The sequence below is a fragment of the Aulonocara stuartgranti genome (assembly GCF_965226115.1).
Source record: "Aulonocara stuartgranti genome assembly, chromosome: 16".
NCBI lineage: Eukaryota > Metazoa > Chordata > Actinopteri > Cichliformes > Cichlidae > Aulonocara > Aulonocara stuartgranti.
Window position 1 is genome coordinate 34,821,970 of NC_138952.1, and position 7,807 is coordinate 34,829,776.

Genomic DNA, 7,807 nt, shown 5'->3' on the forward strand with positions numbered 1-7,807 from the left:
GCACCACCGCGAGTGCCTGTTTCTTTTTATCCAGCTCCGTAACTCGTCTCCAGATGTTGACTTCATTCTTCCAGCATTCGTATGGCCTGGCTTCATCAAGCTTTGGTGGTACTTTGTAATTGGAAACCATCCTCTGCTACCAATGTTAACTCAAAAGACACGACGTCGTACTCTCATTCACAGCGCTTTATTCATTCCGCCATTTTTCATACGGACAACAACAACAACCCTTCGCGGGCAACAGTACTCTCGCGATAAAACAGAAAATAACAAGTTAACACAATATATTTACAATAAGCAGACCTCAGTGCAAGAAAGAGTCTTTCCACCAATGAAAAAGCACAAAGGCCAACTTTGAAATTCAAAGGTGTAAAAACAAGTACAAGATATTTGCAATAAGCAGACCTCGGTTCAAGAAAGAGTCTTTCTAACACTGATAAGCACAGAGGCCAACTTTGACATGAAAAGGTGTAAAAACAAGTACAAGATATTTACAATAAGCAGACCTCAGTGCAAGAAAGAGTCTTTCCAACACTGAAAAAGCACAGAGGCCAACTTTGACATTAAAAGGTGTAAAAACAAGTACAAGATATTTACAATAAGCAGACCTCAGTGCAAGAAAGAGTCTTTCCAACACTGAAAAAGCACAGAGGCCAACTTTGACATTAAAAGGTCTTCAAACAAGTACAATATATTTACAATAAGCAGACCTCAGTGCAAGAAAGAGTCTTTCCAACACTGAAAAAGCACAAAGGCCAACTTTGACATGAAAAGGTGTTCAAACAAGTACAAGATATTTACAATAAGCAGACCTCAGTGCAAGAAAGAGTCTTTCCAACACTGAAAAAGCACAAAGGCCAACTTTGACATGAAAAGGTGTTCAAACAAGTACAAGATATTTACAATAAGCAGACCTCAGTGCAAGAAAGTGTCTTTCCAACACTGATAAGCACAGAGGCCAACTTTGACATTAAAAGGTGTAAATACAAGTACAAGATATTTACAATAAGCAGACCTCAGTGCAAGAAAGAGTCTTTCCAACACTGAAAAAGCACAGAGGCCAACTTTGACATTAAAAGGTGTAAAAACAAGTACAAGATATTTACAATAAGCAGACCTCAGTGCAAGAAAGCAAGGTGGGGAGGGGGTACTCACCTTCCACTTCACTGACACGCATCAGCATCCAGTTCTTCATGAGAAGAGGGGGAGGATGAGAGGGCGATGTACTCACCTTTACTGACACGCACGGTATCAGTGTCCCACGCTTCATCAGAAGAGATGGCGCTCAGGAGACTGTCATCAAGGATCCTGATGACTTCAGAAAGGTCTCGTTCTTGGGACGTTCAACAATGTAGTCAAGACAGCCTGTAAGGAAACAAAGTTTAAAATAACAGTAGGAATGTAGTAAGCACCCAGTGCTAAAGCTACAGGCTACATTCATATCAGACTGAATGACACTTTACTTGTTCATGTGAGAAGAAAACAAGATTTCAACTATGTCCACAATCATTAAGTGAAGCATCCAAATCTCTGCCAAGGCAGCTCACTCTGTGCACACTACACTTTTAAGGTAACAGTATTGTATTTTGTATACATTCATTTTGTTTATTTGTTCTTTTTAAACCTTTATGCAAACACTACGTTGGACTAGGTCATGGATAATAGGTACTGATTTGTAAAGAACTGGACATGAATAGCATACTGCAGAAAATCCATAAATAATTTAGCAGCTCATTCTCATATTTTTTTTAATTCTTTCATTAACGATGTAAAATATAACGAAACATTTAATCTCCCCATGTACCAATTCCATGTCCTAAATATTGCTAATGCAAAAAAGGCAGTAGAACTCCACACACAATTTTAAAAATAAAACACATTTTTGTAACAGTTTGACTTTATGATTATTTTTGACTATGATTGATGTTTTAATATTCTTTTTTATATTATTTCATTTTATTTTATTTATCATCGCATATGTAGCTGGGAAAAAGTTATAGTTTATTCAAATGAAGCCTTTGAGAAGAAAATGATGTCAGGACCTACAGGGGACCTGGTGTGTTTACTCCTATATGTCCTAACATTGTGAGGAGATGCTGTTACCATAGAAACCGATATACACATATACATATGTATATTTGGGGAGGGGGGCATTTTACGAATTTTAAGCTAATTTTAACCATTTCATTGGAAAAAAGTGTCAAATTTGAAGGCTTCAAATCAAAGTAAAACCTTTTTTCACATTCATACACCAGTCGGTAATAAATTCTACACCTCTCCTGGAAAATTTAAAGCATAAAAGCGATTTGCCAGGAAAAGTCTTAGAACACACTTATTTTGATCACATTAAAACGTGATATTCACACTGGAACCTGTAAAATTACTATAGTCATCTAGTGATTCTTGAAATAATTGAAGAAATTTTGAAATGTACCTGGTGGCTGTCGACGAGTCGGGGTCCACGATCTTCAAGCTTTGCTGTTATGATGAAACACAAGTACAAAAGATCCAAAGATGCAGTAGTTGTTGTTGCTTTGTAGTAAAATCCGCTTTCTGTAGAAATATTCTCCAAAAGTTATCTTTCCACAAGCTGAGCTTGGAGCAGGTCAAGACAAATCCAAGAGCAAGTGTAAAGGAACAGCTGGAACCTTGCGCAGCATTCATATACCAACAGCCTGCATGGTTACGGTTGCTAACATGCGTGTGCACGTGATATAACTATATGAACTGAGCCCATCAGTGTAATTTACAGTAAAGTTATGGTCATTTATAGTTACTGCCTTTGTCACCCTTTATGTGGGATGTCTAATAACCATGTAGGTATATCCAGAAATAAACACAGATATTAGAAAGCAGTAAGTCAGTACCTGAGATGTTTGTTTCAGTGAATAACATTAGCATAGCTCATGCTAATATTATAGCTTCACATTTTTCTTTTCAAAGGTAACAAAAACTTTGCGTTCTCGCTACTTACCATGCTGTAATACAGGTATATGCTAGCAATGACAACATTTAACAGATGTTTTTTAAATGCTAGCCGTGCTAATTAATTAGCCTTAGGATCGCTTGAGGTCTTGTTTCCAGCTCTAGTTGTCATAAGGGAACTTAGGCCTGTGCGAGCCTTTGGCACGAAAATGAGTCTCGTAAAGCTCACTATTAAACTGACAAAAAGCCTTAGAACCTAGAAACTATTATTCTTACAACTGTGCTGTGTTTATGTTATAACATATAGCAAGAACCTATAACTATAATTGACATTTGACCTCACTGAATGATTATAGCAGCTGTGTGTTATGTCATGGCATGTTTTTAAAATGCCACCTGAAATTTAGGAGGGGGGTTCTTGAGAGTTTTGTACTTTCATCTGATAACACATACTGTTTATGTATATTTAACACAACAGGCAAGGGATTGTGGTATAATTAGAATTAACACAGATTGTGTAGTCTTTAAATAGACGAGCATTTTTAAAAGCACACATATTATTTGAACACTTCCGTAACTTATTTTTAGTTTTGCTGCACATAAGTTGAATGCAATTAAATCTCATTACCTTTTATTATCCTTGAACTTATTTCATTACACGTAATATAAACACTGCTTATTTAGAAAATAATAATTAAAACACTTCTTGTAATGCGTTAAAATCAGCCCAACTTTTATTTTCAAATTTAAAGCATTTCAGCCAACATACTGGACACTGTTCTGCTGAACAACACACATATTTCCAATATTGTAGCTGGTGTTACTTAATAATTTATTATTTTATTTGTCACACACTTTAAAACTTTAATAACTTTTCAATGAAACAAAGTCTCAGATTTAATTATTCTGAAACTAAGTTTAAGCTTCCCATAACTTTTTATTGCAAGTTACATTACTAATATAATAAATATAAAATGTTTTTATTGTTCATCCACAAGTGCAGTCTCTGGCTCAAACAACACAGAAGCTTGGTATGTTCGTTTGTCAGTCGAGGCATTACTGCTTGAGTGCCTGTCATGAATTTAGCTCATCCAAATGCAATTGTCTGAAGAAAGTCTTTAACATTGTCCCAACTTCCCTTAAGTACAGTGGCAGTAGATGTGGGCTGAAGATGCAATGACCTTGAACCTGCAGGTGACCACACCATCTGTGATGGAGGGCTCATCTCTCCTGGTGTCCTGCAAGGAAACAACAATATTCTTTAGAACACCAAGTTATATTTGATCTACTTATTTCACTTATCTGTGGCCGGGTTGTGGGGGCAGCAGCCTAAGCAGAGAACTCCAGACCTCCTTTTCCACACCCACCTCCTCCAGCTTATCTAGGGGAACTCCATCATGTCTTGGGTCTGATTCAGGGCCTCCTCCTGGTGGGAGCTCGTCCAGTACACCTCACCTGGGAGACGTCCAGGAGGAATCCTTGTCAGATGCCAGAACCACTTTAACCTGCTCCTTTTGATGTGGATCTTTGAAAAATACAGAAAAAACCCAATAATCATATGATTTCTGATGAGCATGCGCTTTGACAACAGTGGGAAGGAAAAACTCCATTTTAAAAGAAAGAATCCTCCAGTAGCACCAGGCTGAGGAAGGGACAGCCATCTGCCACAACCTGTTGGGATGAGCAGAGGAAGACAGGACAAAAGATAAAACTGAAGACTCTGCCTCCCATTCTACTTTTAACAGGGAGCCATAGTCTGTCCCCCAGTGCATGTAGCAGGCATGGAGGAAATCCAGGCCCCAGACACCCAGAGGCCCCCAGAATGTGAGAGCCCAAGGAGGACCATCGGAGTTGCAGCCATGCCACCCTCCTGGGAAGCGCTGAGGAGAGCCCCAGATTAGAGGTCACCCAGCAGCCACGGAGCAGAAGCCACAGGGGGCCCGTGATGTGGCTGTGGGCTCTGCCGGCAGACAGCTGTGGCAGAGTGACCTGAGCCACAGGCCCAGAGGCCAGAGGACTGAGAGCCCCCCACCCCCCGGAAGTGGCCTGACGGAGCCACGGGTGCCAGACCTCGCCAAGCAGTCACTGGGAGTGAGCCGGTACATACCTGAGCGCCCAGCCCCGGACACCAGAACCACCAACACACCGACGCCTGAGGGCATCAACTAACGGCAAGGAGTGTGGTGAATCGAGATAGGCCTCCATACCTTGGAGGGCCTGAGATGTTCCCAGAGACGTGGAGTGTAACCGACCTGACATACAGACACAGTCGAACAGGCGCACGCAGCCACCAACGGGCATTCCCACCCTCATGCACACATATTCATACTCCACAATCACCCAACGTGGAGACAGACACAAATGGACACTGTACACAGTCCTCTTTTAAGGAAGAAAAATCATTGCAGATTCATGCATTACTGACTTTGAAACAGTTACAACAACATATCTAATAAAATGGACATTCTCAGTCACCCACACATGAAGTCCTACCCCACCACCCTCGGGAAAAAACATACGTTACTTATGTTGTTTCTTTTTATGTGTTTTACAACTGTGAAAGATTCACTGACTCTTACTAAATGACCTCACACAGTGCCTAATTTCTAAAAAGGATTTCACACTAATAGAAACACATCGACGTCTCTTTTTCTCAGAGAGAAACATGTAAACCTGCACTCACACTGTATTCTTTTTGTTAAACCGTCACTGGCTCCTTCACTGGCCTCCTCATGTTTGGGTGACACTTAACAGCTAATTACTGAAATGTTCTCATTGCATGTTTGTATATCAACTAACGCACGGTTGGATCACCCAGAGAACTTTCTACTCACACGAAACATTTTTGCAAATGCATCCTGACGCTAATTTGACCTGCAGGCTTTCAATTGCTCCTCTGTTGTAAACCCCACAGTAGCTTTTTCAGGCCAAAAGAAGGTTTTGCACTAGCACAGAATCTGACCCTGAATATCACCATGATAGCTCTGACCACTTGATTTCTCGTTCTTAACTTTATCAAATGAAACACTCTGAAGATGACAGCTGAATTCCAATCAATTAAACTAACTCTGCATATTGTATTCCTGTCTTGGGATCAAAGTGCTGGAGAGGTGATCTGGTGAGTTCCTGCAGGACAACATGATGTGAAAAATTCTTGTTTGGTTTGAACAACAAAACTGATGAGTTGCTGACTGTGAGCTGCAGCTAGTGTAAATCATGCTTTTGATGGATATTTCTCACTGACACACTTTTTGACCTCCTCTAATAACAAATGTTACCTGAGTTCAGTGTGCACTGCTTTCGTGTCAAGCAGATATGTGTCATATGTCATATGTGTTCTTGATTGAACCTCCTGCTCTGGTTGTTTCATGCAGGCTATACTTATGTTCTTGATCAAAACCGACCTCAAAAATAAATGATGTTTATCTTAAGATAGACACTCAGTGATGCTGCAATAGCAGGAACTGACCTTCAAACCCTCATCCTGCCCTGCACCAGTGGTCACAGTGGGAGATTGAAGTAGTTTAAGCAGTTTTGTCCTGTTGAAATCATCTTTAGTGAGCCCCTCTGATAAATATTTAGACTTTCACACATTTCAGGTTGTAGGAGTGGGCTGATTAAAGTGTCTACTTTCTTCACTTTACAAGCAGCTTAAATATTGTACAAGGACATTGCTCAAAATTTTATAACACATCTGTTCTGCTATCCCTCCTGTCAGCTAAGCACAGAAAGCTGAGGCTACAGTTCATATGGGTTTGGAAAATTGGGAAACAATGCTGAGTCTCAATTTCAATCTTGTTGTAACACAGATTATATTTTTCATGAATAGAGTCAGCCAGGACACAGCCTTCCCCTGCACCCATACCTACTCCTAATACCTAATACACAGAAGAGTAAACACAGTCAGTAAGCTTGTCACTTACGGAACTCATCAGGAATCAGAAGACTGCAAATCCTGTAAAAGAGTTAGAGATGCAGCGTTAAGAGCATATGAGCTGGCATTATGGTTAGTTTATTGAAATTTAATTTTACACTTTTTTATTTAACAAGCAGACCTCAGTGCAAGAAAGAGTCTTTCCAACACTGAAAAAGCACAGAGGCCAACTTTGACATTAAAAGGTGTTCAAACAAGTACAAGATATTTACAATAAGCAGCCCTCAGTGCAAGAAAGAGTCTTTCCAACACTGAAAAAGCACAGAGGCCAACTTTGACATTAAAAGGTATAAAAACAAGTACAATATATTAACAATAAGCAGACCTCAGTGCAAAAAAGAGTCTTTCTAACACTGATAAGCACAGAGGCCAACTTTGACATTAAAAGGTGTTCAAACAAGTACAAGATATTTACAATAAGCAGACCTCAGTGCAAGAAAGAGTCTTTCCAACACTGAAAAGCACAGAGGCCAACTTTGACATTAAAAGGTGTTCAAACAAGTACAAGATATTTACAATAAGCAGACCTCAGTGCAAGAAAGAGTCTTTCTAACACTGAAAAAGCACAGAGGCCAACTTTGACATGAAGAGGTGTTCAAACAAGTACAAGATATTTACAATAAGCAGACCTCAGTGCAAGAAAGAGTCTTTCTAACACTGAAAAAGCACAGAGGCCAACTTTGACATGAAAAGGTGTAAAAACAAGTACAAGATATTTACAATAAGCAGACCTCAGTGCAAGAAAGAGTCTTTCTAACACTGAAAAAGCACAGAGGCCAACTTTGACATGAAGAGGTGTTCAAACAAGTACAAGATATTTACAATAAGCAGACCTCAGTGCAAGAAAGAGTCTTTCCAACACGGAAAAAGCACAGAGGCCAACTTTGACATTAAAAGGTATAAAAGCAAGTACAATATATTAACAATAAGCAGACCTCAGTGCAAGAA

General features: G+C 39.7%; 2 long non-coding RNA genes across 2 annotated transcripts; both read right to left on the reverse strand.

Moving 5' to 3' along the window:
* Window positions 1–761: 761 nt before the first annotated feature.
* Window positions 762–3,042, reverse strand: LOC309690377. Its single transcript, XR_014271729.1, has 3 exons — window positions 2,975–3,042; window positions 2,435–2,478; window positions 762–1,365 (listed from the first exon to the last, which is right to left on the reverse strand). It is a non-coding gene; the product is annotated as an uncharacterized lncRNA (long non-coding RNA).
* A 599-nt stretch (window positions 3,043–3,641) lies between these two features.
* On the reverse strand, window positions 3,642–7,254 carry LOC309691315. Its single transcript, XR_014271951.1, has 2 exons — window positions 4,293–7,254; window positions 3,642–4,163 (listed from the first exon to the last, which is right to left on the reverse strand). It is a non-coding gene; the product is annotated as an uncharacterized lncRNA (long non-coding RNA).
* Between the last annotated feature and the right edge of the window lie 553 nt (window positions 7,255–7,807).